Genomic DNA, 19,564 nt, shown 5'->3' with positions numbered 1-19,564 from the left:
GAACCACTGTTGTCATCCTCTTGCACAAAGGGAGTGCCACTACTGACCCAGGAAATTATCTCTCCATTAGCTTGACCAAGTCTGATCTTTAAAGCCATGGAGCATATTATTATGGAGCTCATAAACAAAGACATAGGAATTCTCCAAGCACTTGACCCCACCCAGTTTGGATTTGTCAGGGGCAGATCTTGCCTATTGAACTTAGTTGACTTCTTTGAGACTGTCATCAAGGCCTTGGATGAGGGAAAGTCAGTGCATACAGCCTACCTTGACCTGGCCAAGGCCTTTGACACAATCCCTCACTCGAACTTCATCGAAAAGCTAACACAACTTGGTGTTAATCCCTAACTCATCAGATGGGTAACCAACTGGCTCAGAGAAAGAACCCACAAGGTCAAAATAGGTGCCACCACCTCCGATAGCAGACCTGTCACTAGTGGTGTCCCCCAGGGATCTACTATTTGGCATCTACTTCTCAGAGGTCCAGGCAAAGACAAAGGATCTGTGGCTGACCAAGTTTGTGGATGACTGTAAGTTGGGTGCTGTCATTGACACCCCAAATGATAACATACTGCAGGTGGGTCTCACAGCTACAAATAACTGGTGCCAAAGTCATGGCCTTAATTTAAACTAAAAAATGTATTATCTTACCATTTGACAAAATCATGACCCTTACTGATTACCACACGAATGGTAACCCCCTAAGCACACAACTTGTGGAAAGACACCTAGGTACTCAGGTTGACAACAATCTCATATTCGACCATCATGTGGCAACAATGGTCAGAAAATACTTTTTCTTTGTTCATCTCATAAGGAAAGGGTTTGCATCCAGAAAAAGGGAGGTTATTACCTCTCTGCATGCCTTCCTCATTAGACCTACAATTGCGTATAATGCCCCATTTGGTTTGTACCTCTCCAACCACCTGCACCCACTGGAAAGGCCACAGAAATATCTCACAAAGAGAATCCATGGCCACCAATACCTGTCCTATGTGGACAGGCTCAAATCTCTATCATTCTACTTGGTATCATACAGATTGCTCAGAGGTGATCTGTATCTCACCTACATGGCAATATCAGACCCTGCCCTACTACAAGAGATGCTTCATATCTGTAAGTCTAACTCTTCATGCATTACCCTCTCAATAGGCCTAAATCTAACATGCTACATTAACAAAACCTGCTGAAGAGACGGGTTGGTCTCCCAGAGGCTGCCCCGTCTTTGGAATAGATTTCCCATGCATGTCAAACAGAGTGTCTTGTTGGCCCTCTTCAAGCGCAACCTTGATGAGTGGATGGAAAACCACAAATTTGCCCTAGGAGTTCCACCTATGTCCCTCATTGACAGGGGTGACAGGTGCTGACTGAGGTTTCTTTTTTGGGGATATACTCTTGGCTGGGCTTGTAAGAGCCCTAAGGCCATTAGCCTAGTAACCTCCTATGATCCTAAATGTTCACATTATAGTAAGATAATTGATTTAAAGGAACTTACGTCACAAAGACAATTTTGTAGTAATAAAATTGTGCAATATGTGTGTCACAATAATTGTGGTCATACTTACTGAGAAAATATAGGTAACTAAAAGCAGACATGATATTCTAGGATCTAACAGTTACGCAATTTCACATTGTAACAAAGTAGATTGCTTGAGCTGTGAATGTCATTAACACATTGAGATGAGATGACAGTTAGCAAGGACAGTTGTTTACATAGCGTGCATTTCATCATTATAACATTTTGGGAAAAAAAGACTGACTTGAAAGCTGCAATCTCATTTTGCAAGAATCTAATCCATCCAATCATTATTACCACTGAGCTTTGTATCAACTGCGTTTGCCACAGAAATAGGTATAATGCATATAGGAGGAGAATCACCTTTTAATATTCTAATAGTTACTCATCTCAAATAAATGTGTGTGGTGTTATAAATGTGAGAGAAGAGTGTGACATACTTAATACCCTTGCGTGAGGCACACCTGCCTTGAAATCCAGAACTAATTTCACATGTGTTCATGCAACATATAAAGGGTTAACACAGATGTGATGGAATGTTTGTTGTGTGATGTCAGTACGTTCACACAAAATGAATCCTTATGCTAGAACTGAACATAAAGCTGTATGATTCCTCCAACTAACAATATGGCTATTAATTACCAGCACCACAGTGGAACTGTTATCACACCCATTGAGCTCCACCTATGTGAAGTAATTGAATCAACTGTACTTTACTTGTCCATAATGTTTATCTTTTAAAATGGATGGGAGAGACCGCTGTCACTCTATGCACGCACAGTATAATTGCAGGGAATTTCATTCCTGCAGAACAGTTAAGGACACAAATGTTTACAGTCACTCAATGCTGGTTTGGAATGAAAATCAACATTATAGTGGGATTAATGAATGTGCCAAGGTATAAGTGCATCACCAGTTGTCATATGTGTGGTTATATTAAAGCATTACATCATGTGTATGAATCAAAGAATATGTGTCCCTGTAATTACTTAGAAATAATCTTGCTGTATGTCAGGCAACATTGTTTGATGCTAGGTTTATCCAAACACACTTGTGGCCCATTGCTGTTGTCACCGTGACAGCAGAACAGCAATCATTTACAATGTGGATATAATCCTATATTGGAACACATCTTACACAGGCCATAACATACATTACATCGTCACATGTCTTCAGTCCTGAGGAGACATCTCACTGTAACTGGCATGAAAGGACAATCTATTCAAATGCCAGCATCAGTCTTCTGTACATCCTTTCAAAAGGATATTTAGAACAAATGGTTATAAAAGGAAATGTGCACACGAACATAACACATTTGGGCAACAATATTGTTAACAACATGTACACAGACTGTAGTTAGTGATGTCAGGCAGTGGTGTAGCTAGAGTTTGTACCGCCTGGGGCTGTCTTTGAGTTTGCTGCCCCTCCCCCATACAAATGGGACCCACTCCCCATGCACAGCACTCCCCCTTGCAGCCATTCCAGTACCCCATTACTTGGCTCTTTCTACCCATTTACCATAAACACTGTAATGTGCATACTGCTTTATGCGTTACTTCTACAATGATTGTTAGGATTTCATTTACAACTTTTATTTTAAATTTTACAGCACAAACACTGATAGACATCTGCTAAGCAAAGCAATACAATCTCACAATGAAAACAGACTTAGCATTACAACTTCTCTGCACCCCTGTCATTCATCCCCCATACACATGCACACATCCAAATATACATGCTCACCAAGCACACAACCATACCTCTTACCTGTCCCAGAGTTTACAAGATGTCTCTGATGTTACCTCTTACATCCCTTATAAATCACAAATTATTACAGTGTGTCAATAATGCCAGTCCTCAGACTTTCAGTATTCTTATTGTTCAGAAAATGCATCACAATGCAAGTCTTGTTGCTTTATCAACTCATTAAGTGGATTAGGGTAATATTTGTAAAGATTCCCTGGTGCCTTCTAGTGTCTCTCCCAGCTTTGTCCAGAAGACTTGAGCATGGTCCTCATATGTTATGGACCTTTATGGTCAATAAGTAATGTCAGATATTCAAATTCCATACTTATTATTGTTCAGTAAAATTATCCGAATGCAATTGCTCTATTAACATTTAATGTGGATCACAGCAATATGTAGAAACACTCCCCTGGTGTCTTGTGTTTCCCCTCCAATATATTTTTCATACTGCAAAACCAGTTTCTCTACCACATTTCTAATGATTAGAATGTACAAATTAGCCCTTCTGTCTATCATCCCCTTATTGTATTCACTGCTCATTGGTCTGGGGTAGCTGTTGTACTTGTTCCACATTTTTTTCAGCAAAACAAAACAACAGTGACCAACTGTTGTCTGTGCCCTGACACGGTGATGTGTTAAAGTGACGTCTTGTTGAAACTTAGCAACAATTATTCATTAACATTCAAAATATTAGCACTCTGCCATATTATTTTTTTGTTGTTTACCTTCCAGTTTAGTGTACCTATTGCATGAAGGCACCTGGCTACAATGGACTAAAAACACTGATAGTGTACCTCTCAACTGTCCATATTTTCACAGAATGTCAAGATTTTTACCTCATATTTTTGGTCTGTTTCTCGTAAAAAAATAGGTTTCCTGGAAAATTAGTGAGGATTGAATTCACTAATTAATGACTGATGTATGAGTTTCAGACTTCAAATCCATCAGAAAATTCATGGTAACATAAAAGCTTTTATTCTAACAACTTTTAAGTATATAAGAGCAATATTTAAAATGTGTCCCTGCTTGGGGCCCTTTGCTCCACCCCCCGATTATTTCTGGTTTTGTCCAGATATCTTGTACTAAGAGGTTGAGTGGTATGGATAGCAGTGGTCTGGGAAACTAGAATATTATTGCCAAAATGTTAAATGGAATCCTTCTAGTTTCAAATTAAGGTTAACTTAAGACAACAAACGTCTGGAATCTACTTTGACCCTGAATTTTTGTCAGAAATGAAAGATGCAAACATTATGCCCACCAACGCATAAAAACAATACTAATACTTCAATAACATTGCATAATGGAAAACATGAATAAAGACATTTTTTGTGGGGACAATTTCTCCTGTCTTCCATTGTGTGGGGCTTCATCTCATTCCCCGTTACTTATATATGATGATGAAAATGTGAATGTGGAAAACACCCTGAAAAGAATAATGGCTTCCTGCACCATGTCTGTCACATTTACCATAACTCACAGCAAACTTAATCTTGCCCTGTAATTAAAAACACTTAGACTACCTAGCGACCCTTACTGTCAAACAAAATCTCCACCTGACCACCTTACGTCTACCAGAGACCAAAGATTTCTCATGACGTTCATTGCTTGTCTGGTTGACATCATGGTGGAATGATATTAATGTAAAAATACCCAGTTCACAACTTCAGCCAAAATGTCTTACATATCCAGCCAGTAATTACATTAAATGCACTAAGTCATGTTTTATTCCCTCCAAGACATTACCCACTTCTTGAAAGTATAGTCAAATACACATTTTTAGATTAGTATTAGAGCCTATCAGTTGAGCAAACTCCAAGCTAACATTTTTGTACTGTTTTCAATTATTCTGCTATTATTAGACTCATGCTTTTCTCACAATGTAATTTTATTAAAATCTCTCAGAATGGCCTTGTTTGATTTAGAAAAAATGTAATTATCTATAATATTAAAAGTGACCCAAGGAGACAACTATTTGAAGCACCAAAAAGCATCAGTGGAGATTTTGTTTGATGTTAAATGCAACAGTAGGTTACACTGAGTTAGAAGCAGCTTGTCTTCAGTACCTGAGAAGTATAGATCCCCCAGCACATGCAGACACACACATATTTTCTGCCACAAACTTGCACACAGGCATCATGTACATCACAAACTTCCCTCACCTAATCACACTCACACACATACTCACCCATTTACTTATACACATATACATCTAGCCTATTTCCTAACTGTATCCATACTGTTGCCACCCAGACACACACATACACATACACATACAAACACACACACCCACACACACACACACACACACACACACACACACACACACACACACACACACACACACACACACACATTCCATGAATGCTCGTTGGCAGCAATAAAAAGCAGCAATTCCACACACAAGCACCCTTACATGGGAAGCAGCAAAATCTCCAAAACATAAAATTGCGTGGGTGGACAGGAAGACCAGGAAGTCTGTGCAACAATGCATGCATAGACGAGACCAGACCAAAACAACAAGATGTTAATTAAACTATTAAAGTAAGAGTCCCAAAAGTGCCGCCCCTCTCACCCCCCCCCCCCCGTAGCTATGCCACTAATGTCAGGATTGGAACTATATACCTAACACCACAAGCTAATGATGGTTTGCTGAAACAACCACAGCACAATATTTATTTCACAACTGTGCACTGCACTCTCAATGGATAACATCACCTGTGTGTATTACCTTGATGTTTCTGAAATAAAGGGGTTGCAAAGCACTCTCTGAAGATATAAATTATATATTTACAGCCTGTACTGCACAGTAAGCAGAAGAAACACACATTTACAGAAGACAGTGATTCTTATATTACTAAAACAATCAGCATGGAAGTGTATTATATGCATACACCACAGAAAAAGTCTGACTGCATGTGAACTACACTGAATCTTTGAAGGGGATGACATCAGCTGTGTCATGCAAAGATGTGTGTGCAAAAATGACTTCTACAGCTATGTGGGATTTTAAATGTTGTCAATACTAAGAGGTGTAAGACCCTCCTGCATCTATTTACTTACACACACACACACACACACACACACACACACACACACACACACACACACACACACACACACACACACACACACACACACACACACACACATACACACATAGTCAGGAGAGTCTCGCTTCTGTATTCAAACTCCCTACCTATGTACTGTCACAATCTGCACATAATTGCATTATATGCATGTGCTACAGGAGAAGTGTGACTGCATGTGAGCCACATTGCATCTTTGTAGGCATGACATAACCTGTGTCAAGCAAAGGAAATGTGTATGCAAAAATGACTTCTACAGTTATGTTGGATTCTAAATGTCATCTGTACTAAGAGGTGTAAGACACTCCTGTAAACATTTACATTAACACACACACACACACTCAGGAGATTCTTGCTGCTGTATTTGAATGTCTGTCTACTGACACCATCTACATGCAAGTGTATTATAGGCTTGCACCATAGGAGAGATCAGACTTTTGTTATGTGAGAGTGCATTAATGAAATGATGACCTCATCAGTTGTTATGTGAGAGTGCATTATGAAATGATGACCTCATCAGTGTGTTGCAGGCAGTATGCATTTGTGGACAGAGTGAAAAGGGGATGTGGGATTGATCTGACCATGTAAATGTTCCTCACTAGTGGGAGTCAAATGAACACAGCTATTGAATTAATCCTCCAGTGATGCTATAGAGTTACACAAAAAGTTTACTGTTGTGAGATTAGAAACCCCCTATCTAGTTACACAATATAGGGGACACAATACTTAACCCAAGTGTCACTGCAGAAGTCTGACTTCAACAGGGTGAGAGTGCACTTTATATGAGATAACATCAGGATTGTGTTGTGCAAAATATGATGTTGGGAGAAGGGTCTGACATTGATGTGGACTGGCCCTGCCGTGCAAATGTTTATCCATAATGCTTATTCAGTAAAGCTATCAGTACATAACATCATATTTATATGTCTATACACAACCCACATACATAAACACACATGCACTTCATATTTACATGACTCTGCACAACCCCCCCAGACACACACACACACACACACACACACACACACACACACACACACACACACACACACACACACACACACACACACACACACACACACACACACACACACACACACACACACACATACACATGCACAATCTGACTCCTGCAAGATTACAACCCCCTACCTATCTAATTACACAATCTAGAGGACACAGAAATGTTATACATGTGGAAAAACAGGACAGAAAGAAAAAATGTTAATTTGAATGTTATAAATGCAAAAAAACTGGACATTCCAGGTGGTCCACACAGCCTACTTGGACCTCGCAAAAGCCTTCGATACAATACCCCACTCGGGCATTATAGATAAGCTCACCAGCTTAAATATAAACCCCTATGTCACTAGATGGATTGCAATCTGGCTCAAGGACAGAACCCACATGGTTAGAATTGCTGGAGCCATGTCAGACTCCGAACCAGTTACAAGTGGTGTCCCACAAGGCTCAGTCCTGGGACCTCTCTTGTTCAGTATATATTTCTCAGAGGTACAGGCCAACATGGAAGGACTGTGGCTGACCAAGTTCGCAGATGACTGCAAACTGGGCGCCATAATCGACTCTCCAGCCGACACAAGCATCCTCCAAAAGAGCCTCATAGAAACAGACAACTGGTGCCAGAGCCATGGCCTCAAGCTAAATGCCAAAAAGTGTATAGTCATCCCCTTTGGCAAAAACAGAGTGCCCATAAATTACCACATAGGTGGTAATCCATTAAGTACAGAAGAAGTAATTAGGGACCTGGGGACCCAAGTTGATAGCAATCTCTCATTTGACAACCACGTGGCCAAAGTGGTTAGAAAAACATTTTATATAGCCCACCTAATCATGAAGGGATTCACCTCTAAATCAGGGGAGGTCATCGTGCCTCTTTACTCATCCCTCATCAGGCCCATAATTGAGTACAATGCCCCTTTTGGGATGTACCTTACCAGACACCTGCAGCAACTGGAAAGACCCCAAAAGTACCTCACCAAGAGGATCAAAGGGCTCAAACAGATGCCATATGCTGCCCAGTTAAAGAAACTCCAGCTCTACTCAGTGGCATACCGCCTGTTCAGAGGCGATCTGTGCCTGATGTATAAAGCCATGTCCAACCCAAAATTAATGGACATGCTGCACCTCAGAAAATCCAAATCCCATCGAGCTACGCGCTCGAGAGACTTGAACCTCACCACTGAAATAAATAGGACATGCTGGAGGAACAGATTCATAATCCAGAGGCTCCCTTCACTCTGGAATAAAATCCCAGTCCAGGTTAGGCAGAGTCCCTCATTGACTCTCTTCAAGAGGAATCTTGATGAGTGGATGGGAGATCGTAGGTTTACCCCGGGTATCACTTCTGTGTGACTGTTAGACAGAGGCACAGTATACTAACCTCGAAAAAGGGCATAGCAAAATAAATTTAAAATGGGTGGCGAAAGCCAAACACATTCTGGCTAGGCTTATAAATGCCCTAGGGCAGATAGCCTAGTATGAACCTATGAACCTATGAACCTATTCATGGATGGATAGTAAACAAAAGGAGAATCATTTACATATAAACCGGGATAAACTGAAAGAACAAGAAAATATTGAATATGAGATAGAAATAGATGAAACTTTAGAAAGGCAGGGATGTACTGAAAAAATAAAGCAGTTGAATACGTTATACAATCAGAATTTAGTGATGAAGAAAATATAAATTGGTAAATAGTAATATGGGAAAAGAATTCCACTGGTAGAAGAGTTAACGACAGAAAAAGAAAATGTAAAGTCAATGTAAAGCAAAAGAAAAAAGGAAATGGATAACATTTTTCTTGGAAGAAATTAGTATAGGATGGTGTCTCATAAAGTAAGAAATACAGAAAGGAACAATTTATGAATTCTTTCAGTGAATGTTAATAGTATGAAAAATATTACTAACTGAATTGCAATTTTAGAACGGTTTAATAAATGTGATGTTGGCATAATTATTCTGAAGGACATAAGAATTTTCCCACAAGAATAAAAAATACAGACACAAAAAAAATGGGTTGGAGAAATAATATGGAATACAGGAAATGAAAAGTGTTCAGGAATAGCAATTCTATGTAGAAGAGTAATGAAACTTCAGGATGTTATAATAGTTCAAATGGGAAGATCAACAATTATGGATGTAAGATGGCAAGAAAAAATATATAGAATCATTACTATATATACACACATAGGTGACTAACCAAGGGAGAATCTGTTTCAGAAAATACTGGATTAATTTTGGAAACATGGATACAATAATCACATTAGATTTCAACTGACTTAAGAGGAGATAAAAGAAAAAGTGGAAAAGATGTAAAAAAAGATGATGGGAGTAGTAAAATGTGGAAAGTTAGTTATATGAAGTAAAAAAAACATAGTCTAACAAGACAGGTACTTTAAAATCTGAAAAAGATTATTTTAGTATTAGAAGGAATATGTATAACAGAAGAAGAAACTATTGCAACAGGTTTCTCGGATCATTTGGCAATATAGTTGGAAATATATCTCAATAAAAACTATATAAAGATAGGAAAAGGTATAAGAATAAATGTAAATGAATGGGATGACAAAAGAAAGAAGGATATTAAACATTTATAGCAGGATCACATAACTATGAAAACTTTTTATGTTAATTGGTTAGAATGGTGGATTGCTTTTCTTCTTCTTTCGGCTTTTCCCGGTTAGGGGTCACCACAGCAGATCACTTGCTTCCATTTCTTCCTGTCCTCTGCATCTTGATCTGTCACACCAACCACCTGCATGTCCTCTCTAACCACATCCATAAACCTTATCTTAGGCCTTCCTCTTTTCCTCTTACCTGGCAGCTTCATCCTTAGCATCCTTTTCCCAATATACCCAGCATCCCTCCTCAGCACGTCCAAACCACCACAATCTCGCCTCTCTGGCTTTGTCTCCAAACTGTACAACCTGGGCTGACCCTCTAAAATACTTATTCCTAATCCTATCCACCCTCGTCACACCCAGTGCAAATCTTAACATCTTTAACTCTGCCACATCCAGCTCTGACTCCTGCCTTTTTGTCAATGCCACTGTCTCCAACCCATATAACATAGCTGGTCTCACTACCCATTTGTAGACCTTCCCTTTCACTCTTACAGGTACTCGTCTGTCACAAATCACTCCTGACACTCTTCTTCAACCACTCCACCCTGCCTGTACTCTCTTCTTCAACTCTCTTCCACACTCGCCATTACTCTGAACTGTTGATCCCAAGTATTTAAACTCATCCACCTTCACCAACTCTACTCCCTGCATCCTCACCATTCCTGTCCTCCCTCTCATTCACACACATATATCTTTTTAGTCCTGCTGACCTTCATTCTTCTCCTCTCTAGAGCATATCTCCACCTCTCCAGGGTCTCCTCAACCTGTTCCCTACATATCACAATGTCATCTGCAAACATCATAGTCCACGGGCACTCCTGTCTGATCTCGTCTTTCAATCTGTCCATCACCAGTGCAAATAAGAAAGGGCTCAGAGCTGATCCTTGATGTAATCCCACCTCCACCTTAAACACATCTGTCACTTCCACGAAAGATCTCACCACTGTCACACTACCCTTGTACACATCCTGTACCACTCTTACATACTAATCTGCCACTCCTGACTTCCTCATACAATACCACAACTCCTCTCTAGGCACCCTGTCATATGCTTTCTCTAAGTCCACAAAGGCACAATGCAACTCCTTCTGACCTTCTCTGTACTTCTCCATCAACACTCTCAGAGCAAACATTGCATCTGTAGTGCTCTATCCTGGCATGAAACCATACTGCTGATCAATAATCATCACCTCCCTTCTTAACCTAGCTTCCACTACTCTTTCCCATAATTTCATGCTGTAACTGATCAGTTTTATCCCAGTGTAGTTACTACAGCTCTGCCCATCACCCTTATTCTTAAAAAATCTGTACCAAAACACTTTTTCTCCACTCCTAAGGCATCCTCTCACTTTCCAAGATTTCATTAAACAATCTGGTTAAAAATTCCCCTGCCATTTCTCCTAAACACCTCTAAGCTTCCACAGGTATGTCATCTGGACCAACAGCCTTTCCATTCTTCATCCTCTTCATAGCTATCCTTACTTCTGCCTTGCTAATCCATTGCACTTCCTGATTCACTATCCCCACATCATCCAGCCTTCTCTCTCTCTCATTCTCTTCATTCATCAGCCCCTCAAAGGGCTCCTTCCATCTGTTCAACACATTCTCCTCACTAGTGAGTACATTTCCCTCATTATCCTTTATCACCCTTACCTGTTGCACATCTTTACTAGCTCGGTCCCACTGTCTAGCCAATCAGTACAGGTCCTTTTATCCATCCTTAGTGTCCAACCTTTCATACAACTCTCTATACACCTTATCCTTAGCCTTTGCCACCTCTCTCTTTACCATGCACCTCATCTCCTTATATGCTTGTTTACTTTCTTCATCTCTCTGACAATCCCACTTCTTCTTCGCCAACCTCTTTCTCCGTATACTATCCTGTACTTCCTCATTCCACTTCAGGTCCCCTTGTCCTCCTTCCTCTGTCCAGATGCCACACCAAGTACCTTTCTAGCAATCTCCCTTACTAGCTCTGCTGTAGTTACCTAGCTATTCGGTAACACTTCACTGCCACCCAGTGCCTGTCTTAACTCTGCCATGAACTCCACCTCACAATCACCCTTTTTCATTTTCCACCATTTGAACCTTGGTGCTGCCTTAACACTCCTCCTCCTCTTCTTGATCACCAATGTCATTCTACAGACCATCATTCTATGCTGACTTTCCCCATCACCCCTTTACAGTCGCCAATCTCCTTCTAACTGGCCCTCCTGCATAGGATATAATCCACCTGTGTGCATCTCCCTCCACTCTTGCATGTATGGAATGGTGGATTACGTTTAAAAGACAAAAAAAAACCCTCCTCTGAACCTAGATGACACTGATGCCTAATTCATACCTGCATAGGGAGGCAGTACCCATCCAAGTCAAACCTATGATTACTGGCAAAAATAAATCACCTGTTGGATCCTTAGCATAAATAGGCTATTTAACCAAAAGGGGAAAAAAATCCACTCCAAATCCAAGAAGAAACAGTCAAATAAGTGCAAAAAGACAGTCTAAACAAACAAATTAGAGAGCTGGTCAAATCTGCTAAAGCAAATTATGAGGCAAATATAGCCTCACAGGTGAAAGATAGCCATAATGCTTTTTTAATTATATTCATTACCTCAGTGGAAATGCTCCGCAATGTACCGAGTTATTTATGAATCACAACACTTACACCCAGGCTGAAATTATAGCAAACCTGCTGGCCAACAAGTTCAGTTCAAACTTCCCCCTCCATCATCTCCTACCACAACCAAAAGAATACCCACAACCATTCCCCTACCAGTCATTACGAAGGAACAGGTCCTTACTGCACCCGCTAAAGCCACAAACACAGCCACCATGGGTCACAACAAGATTCAGAGATGCTTCTAAAATGGCTTAAAACAGAATCTATCAGGGCCACTAGCAAACTCTGTTTAACCAAAACCTCCACATTGGCTTTGTCCCAAAGGAATGATGGACTGCAGTAGTCATCCCTCTGCACAAGGGGGGCCCATCAACTGACCCAGGGAACTACAGACCCATACGCTTGTCCAGTCTTATATGCAAGGCCATTGATATAATTATCGTGGACCTGATCTATAATGACATAGGAACTCACCAAAACTAGACCAGAACCAATTTGACTTTGTTAAAAGGAGGTTTTGTCTGCTCAATCTGGTGGACTTCTTCAAGCAAGTCATCAGGACCATGGCTGAGGCTAAAATAATGCACTTCCCTTATCTAGTCCTGGCAACATTTTCAACACAATCCCCCACTCTGGAATCATAGATGAACTTACTGAGTTAGGCATAAACCCCTACATTGTCAGATGGATAACCAGCTGGCTCACTGACAGCACACATGTTGACCAGATAGGTGAATCCACTTATGATAAGAAACCTGTTACTCATGGTGTCCCACAGGATTCCATATCGGGACCCCTTTTTTTTGGTATATACTTCTCTGAAGTGAAGACCAATGTTAGGGCCTCTAGCTCACCAAGTTTGCTGATGACTGTAAGCTGGGAGCAATCACTGAATCCCCAAATGATCTTGACATTCTACAAACAGGCCTAAAAATGGCACATGGCTGGTGCCAAAACCATGGTCAGAGACTAAATGCTAAACAATGTCTAATCATACCCTTCAGTAAATCAGATAGCCCTGTAATACATAATGGAGGAAGGTATGTACTGTATGTACTGTATAAAAGGAAAAGGATATCAGAAATTAACTATAATGACAGAATTCAAAGATGCTATAAACAGAAAGAAAGAAGATATAAAACTTATAGCTAGTGACATTAATTAAGCATTTGATTCTATACAGTATGACGTATTGTGGAAAATAATGGATATGTAGAATATTATTAATAAAATCAAGCAAGTGTGAAGAGCAGTTTATAAGAATAATTAAGTAAGAGTCTTACTTAATGGATGGTGAAGTAAAGAAATAGATATGACAAAGGTGTCCTATGAGTAGTACTTTATTTGCTTTAGTCATGAGTACAGTTGTTAGAGATGTAACCCAAAAATGAAGAATGCAAATTATAAAATTCAAATGTAAGTTGAAATTCCAATTGTGATATCATATGCGGATGATATTATAACATCTAAAAATAGAGAGTGGATGAGAGAAGTAATCTATTTAATTGAAAGTTTAAAGGAAAGAGGTATGATGCTTAATAAAGAAAAGAGTAAGGAAATAGGTGACACAATAAAAATAACAGGTGCACAGTTTTCTATGAGGCAGATATTTGTTCTAGGGACAACTTTTGATAAAGAAGAAAATAAGAAGGGATGGGAAATAATAATAAAGGAAATAAAGGATACCTGTATATTATGGAAAATGGACAGGTTACTACATAAGAAAAAAATTGCATTTATTTAATTCAGCGTTAATAGGAAAGATAGCATATTTATCCAGTATTGTCATTATTCCTAGAGGACCTGAAAAATGTATTAGAAATATTCTTCTCTTTTATATGGGGAACAGGATTAAATCCTCTTAAAAGAGATGCTTTATATATGAGCAAAGGAAGGAGGAGGACTAGGTATGATAAATCCAATAGTTTATGCTGCTTCATAAAATTTATATAAGGAAGTGAAATGGTTAAATGAAAAGAATAAGAAATTAAAGAGCAGGTATAAGGAAGTTGGGGAAAGTATAAGAAATAATAGAAGAACAAAATGTTTTAATGAAGAAACAGAATTGTTAACAAGGGATAGGAATGTGCAAAATAAAGACTGATGAAGTGTAAGAATGATATATTAATATGGGTCTATATTACATGATCGAATGGTCAAATATTCAAACACGTAATAGTCGAACCGTAATAATCGAACCGCCACAATATCAAACGGCTCAATGGAGACCTCCGTACAGTGTGGAAATGGAAGTTTTCCATTGTCTGCACTGTAGTGCGATCTCAGAGATGGTATATTTAAGTAGCGGGGGTATGGGGGTGCAGGGGGGGCTTGCCCCCCTGCATAGAGCATTTAAATGGTTTGTTTGGGTGGGTTTTTCTTTTTTATTTTCCGTTTGACATTGTGGTGGGTTGATTATTACGGGTTGACAATTACATGTTTGAATATTTGACCATTCGATCACGTAATATAGACCCAAATATTATCAGGAAATATTATTGTATTATTCTATAGAAAAGTGTTTCAGATGTATAGATTACATCAATTACAGAAAAAAAACAAGTGGTGTAGGTATAAAGCTGAATAACAATACTTTGTGTGGAGACTGGGAATCAAGAAATTACCTGTTAAGACAAGTATGCCATATAAAAAGAAAAGTGAAAGAATATGTTTGTATTGTGGAGAGGAAGAAATAAAAGCATACCTTTTTATAAAATGTGAGACAGTTAAAAAAATTGTTGAATAAATTAATGAGTAGCAAATGTTTTTGAAAATATCAAAAATTATGAACACATAAATATGGACATGATAGAATATTATGAAAACATAAACAATAACTTAAAAACAGATTTATATATTTAATGTAGTTTAGGTAATATGGAATGTGGGAAATGGATATTGGCACTAATGTTAATGAAAGTTAGGTTATGGTTATGAAAGAAGGAGTGGAGGTTTATATAAAAATATAGAAATGGCAAGTTTTGGTGTTTAAAATTTGAAAATGAAAATGATTTAAAATTATTGTATACATCTGTAAATATGTACACATATATATGTAAATGCATACATAAATAAAGGACCTCTACTCTTTTTTGATTGATGCTCTGGGATCTTTTATATCTGCCTGAGCTACCACCAGCTTAAGCAGATCGGGCCACAGTCCAACGGATGGCACACTCAGGAGTGCAGCACCCTGTTTATACTGCACTGCAGTGTCAGCAATCGATCTACCTGATGTAGGAATAGCATTCACAGCCTTCTGCATTAAAAACAAGTGTGCTCCCTGTTGTATCACTATCACTGATATTTGTTGATACAAAGGAGTAAATGTAATCTTATGATCAATAATACATATATATTGCTAACTTGGGTCAGCTATGCCGTCATTAATGCATATTTCAAAACTGAGACTGGCATGTACCTGTCTTGTGTACATGAGGCATCCTGATTTAGGAAACAGAAGATGGACAATGAAGCAATCATGGATGATCATGTTATGATGCTGGTATGTAAACCTTAATGAATGCTAATGATACCAGCAATGCTACTTGCTTATGCATGGACAATGTGCACTGTCAATACTAAACAATATTTAAGGTTCCAATGCAGGATGGTTAAGTAATGATGACGTATGTGTGCCAAGGCTCTATGTGTTTGTGTATCATTTGCAGTGGTAAGTGCTGCAGTGTAGACCTAACTGACCAGAATGAAGGGGTCAGCCAACCTCACAGTTCACTGCAGTTCACTTGAGTACATTAAGCAATTTCCATGTAATGAAGTAATATAATCAAGTAGCAATACTTATTTTGTCCAAAATTTCTTCCTAAAGTGCAGTGCTGTAAAAACTTATTTGTGCAGATGTTGGCAAAGTATTAGTGCATTTTTATTTTATTTTATTCTGAGATGTTGAATTTGGAATGTGAAGTAGCAGTGTTCAGTGGTATTTAATAGTGCTCCAAGCAGGGAGGGTCTCTATACTGGAAGAAAGGAGTATTTTTCATTGAATAGACTTCTGCAGGAAGGTTAAAGGGAGAAGTTATATAGCAGCTAGTAGTGCCAAGGGCCTACGGACTGTCACTTCTAGCCATAACCACTTTTATTGTTTTACTTATACTATTAATTTTCAGTATACACACACACACACACACACACACACACACACACACACACACACACACACATATATATATATATATATATATATATATATATATATATATATATATATATATATATATATATATATTCCCCCCATGTCAGCTCATATACATGCTTTCATACTATCACAATGGACTATGGTTCCTTAATGAACTGCATGCCTCCTTTAGAACATTTTTAAACATTTCTCATTACTCTGTTTTATTTCTCACCATGAATGATATATAGCTGCACCACAAATATATAATTTACACTGGGCTATGTATGCTATGTAAACTGACTGCGCACTATACAGTGCATTGCAGGACCATAACATACTCACATGATCCCCAAAAAATATCTCCGTATTCTGCACTGTGCATCTGTGCTTCAGACGATCTTCTAATGCTAGATTAAGAAAACTCCACCAACCTGTAAATCATAAAATCTTGGTTGTTGCTGTGATATGTGATGGACATTTAAAAAGAATGTGTTCCCCTCACAGTATATTCTGTTTATATAGCCCTTCCCCACATGAAAAGCTGATATTTGTGGTTCCCCATATTTCTATTGCAATTATTTCATGGCATCTGTTGCATGTCTGCTACAGGTTCATGAATAATGCATTTAAAATTGTATATATGATTTTTTTTCATTTTCTGTAAATTGAAATATCCACACAAAATCAGTAGTTTCATAGTTTCATACAGTTTATCACATGAACTAAAAGGCTGACTAAATCTATAAAATAGTGACATATTCTACTCATCTCCCAGGTACAGTATGTGGTAAGAGAAGCTTGAATTAATCATTTTGCATATAATTACTCCAAGCTTGCTGCCATCATCCTTGGATATGTGTTAAGCATTTTTGATTTTGGCCCCCAGATTAAACAATAGGTGCCAGCAGAGATGAAAATGACCATATTTAGCTTGATGAGGCACTATTTTATTTATTTATTTCCCATTTGTTAACCGGGTTGGTCCAGCTGGGTAGGAATCTACCCATTTTCAGTGGAGACCCCGGGGAAAAGCCCCAAACAGACATACAAGTAGAGACAAGTTTACAATAATACAGAGCAAAATAATGTCATGAATACAATGGATAAGAAAAATAATGTACTCCATGGAATTATACATAGCTTTATACATAAAAATGTATAATAATAAGGTTGTAAAAAGAAAAACAACTATAATAAATCCAGGAGGTATGCAGCAAGGGAATTAAGGTTATAGGTATTATTTTGAAAAGAAACATGGTATTATTAGATTAGTGGCTAGAAGGAGAATTGTGTATGGGCAGGGGGCCTCAGATCTGAGGATGAAACTAGTGCAGGAGTAAAAAAGTAGAGAAATGTGTACGTACAAGGGGCCTCAGATCAGAGGAAGAAATGGTACAGAAGAAGAAAGTAGTAGAGGAGGGATGTAGTGATCTAGAGGGTGGGTGTAGAAGGGTGAGCAGTTAGATATAGTAAGTTATAGAAAGAGGAAAGGTCTTATAGATTAGAGATAGTGGTGAAGTGGGTATAGGGAGAGGGAGGGATTAAGTAGGGTGGTTACAGGTACATACAGGGTTGTTGTGGAGATACAGTATCAGGTCATGTTTGAAGTTAGGAAGGGAGGTATTGCTTCTGATTTGAAGTGGAAGATTGTTCCAGATAAGAGAGATGGAGTGTTTATAGAGTATTTTACCTATGTTGTTGTTGGGACTATAGACTTGTAGCAAGTGTTTATCGGAGCTGTACACGGAACGGGTAGGGGTACACCAGGAGATCAGGTTGGACAGAGATGGACAGTCAGAGTTTGAATTAAGAATTCTAAAAGCTTGGATCAGCTGATGTTTGGCTAGAAGGTGTGGGAGTTCGAGCCAATGTAGTTTTGTGAGTGTAGTGCAGTGATGGGATTTATAGGGGCTGCTGGTGACAAATCTAGCAATTTTGTTGTCGGTTTGGTCTAGCTTTTCCAGCAGGGTATTTTGTAGATTGGAAAATAGAGGGGAGCCATAGAGGAAGGCAGGGAGGAGATAGCAGTAGTTTTGAGTTGGGCGTCAGGAATTTTCTATTTTTGTATAGCAAGCACAGTTTTTGGTGTGCTTTCTTTATGGAATGAAGTATGTGGAGGTCTAGTTTGAGCTGGTCATCTATGATGACACCCAAGAGTGTAGTGTGTGATTCTGGACTTATGATGGTGCCACTTAGAGAGCTGGGTTTGTAGTGGGCTAGAGTTTCAGGCAGGAATAATAAGAGCTTAGTTTTAGAGGGGTTCAGGATGAGTTGATAGTTAGTGAGCCACTTCTCAACAGAATGAAATGAAGTTTGGGTGGTATGGCGGAGGTAGTTGATAGAGTCAGAAATGGAGATCAGAGTTGAATCATCTGCATACTGTATAATGGAGGAGAGGTTACTGGCAGTGTGTAGGTCATTGGTGAAGAGATTGAAAATGAGAGGACCGAGAATTGAGCCTTGAGGAACTGGTCTGAGCTGCCCGAAAGGGTGAGAAGGAATTTTGCCATTTAACTGATTGTAGACGATTGGACAGGTAACTTGAGAACCAATTAATTACACTGTCTTCTGCATTCATCCATAATTTTCTTTTAAGTGAATGAGAGGCATAAATGATGGGATGTTTACAATGTATCCATTTGTTCAATGCATTTCTTTATTTGAGTTTGTCAACTAGGTAATGCACTCATTGCAAATTAATAATGTTAGGTGTAGCCTGGGTGCTTCCTGTGGGGAATCAATTGTCAGATTTTTTTTCTGTTTCATTTATTTATTTATTGGATCACAAGGAGGTGGTTGATATGCTTCTTTAG

The sequence above is a fragment of the Protopterus annectens genome, chromosome 5.part1 (assembly GCF_019279795.1).
Source record: "Protopterus annectens isolate FY-2018-M chromosome 5.part1, PAN1.0, whole genome shotgun sequence".
Lineage (NCBI taxonomy): Eukaryota > Metazoa > Chordata > Ceratodontiformes > Protopteridae > Protopterus > Protopterus annectens.
This window is presented reverse-complemented; position numbering follows the sequence as displayed.